This window comes from Pteropus alecto, unplaced genomic scaffold (genome assembly GCF_000325575.1).
Source record: "Pteropus alecto unplaced genomic scaffold, ASM32557v1 scaffold164, whole genome shotgun sequence".
In the NCBI taxonomy this organism is placed as follows: domain Eukaryota; kingdom Metazoa; phylum Chordata; class Mammalia; order Chiroptera; family Pteropodidae; genus Pteropus; species Pteropus alecto.
The window spans coordinates 9,039,464-9,040,570 of NW_006439568.1; the positions used below are offsets into that span (position 1 = coordinate 9,039,464).

A 1,107-nucleotide genomic window follows, 5' to 3' on the forward strand; every position below is an offset into this window, starting at 1 on the left:
AACAAACATCAAATGGGTCATCTACTAAGTGGCAGACATTACGTTAGACAACGTGGATAAACTCAAAGAATTTAGTAGAACATATACTAGAAAAGAAAGACATGTTACAAGAACACCAGTAAAAGTGTATAACATGTAAAATAGTATAAATGAGTAGTTAGTATCTTTAGCTAGAGATGACCAGAGAAGACTCACTGAAGGAGGGAACACCTTGGCTTAAGAGCTGCTTAGGGATTCACTCCTGGACTGTTGGCGGGAGGAGTATTTCAGCATGTGAAAGACACAGATACAGGAAATGGTTCATCTTTCACTCCAGCAGTAAAAGTGGTGGGAAACACCAAACCTTGCTCATCTTGACAAAACATCTTGATTTCTTTTCTTGCAGAAAGGGGAAGTGAGTTCTTAAAGATGAGGAGAGATATAACTATAATTAAATTTTAGAATAATCTCTCCAGTGGAAGGGTGGAAGTTGATCTGCAGAAAATATTCCTTCTCACTGGCTACAGTAATTGGTCCAAAGGTCAAAAACAGGCACTTGAGTCTACAGCCATGCTATCCTGAACAAGCCCGATCCCATCTGATCTCGGAAGCTAAGCTCGGGCCTGGTTAGTACTTGGATGGGAGACCACCTAGGAAGACCAGGTGCTGTAGGCATAAAAAATAAAAAAGTTAGGGATTGTAAACTGACAAGGTCCTTGCAATCTGTGAGGTCAACCAAGGATTGCCTCGTCTAAAAAAAAAATTTTTTTTTGATTAAAAAATACAGGCACTCAACTCAATGAGAACAATAAGAATCTTTTCCGGGATGATTTTATTCAAAAGCCGAGAGGGACATCTTTTTCTTCTCTTGATCCCATCTGATCTCGGAAGCTAAGCTCGGGCCCGGTTAGTACTTGGATGGGAGACCACCTAGGAAGACCAGGTGCTGTTGGCATAAAAAATAAAAAAGTTAGGGATTGTAAACTGACAAGGTCCTTGCAATCTGTGAGGTCAACCAAGGATTGCCTCGTCTAAAAAAAAAATTTTTTTTTTGATTAAAAAATACAGGCACTCAACTCAATGAGAACAATAAGAATCTTTTCCGGGATGATTTTATTCAAAAGCCGA

General features: G+C 39.4%; 1 pseudogene; it reads left to right on the top strand.

Annotated features, from left to right (window-relative positions):
* Positions 1-539: 539 nt before the first annotated feature.
* LOC112483608 lies at positions 540-654 on the top strand (annotated as a pseudogene).
* Positions 655-1,107: the final 453 nt, after the last annotated feature.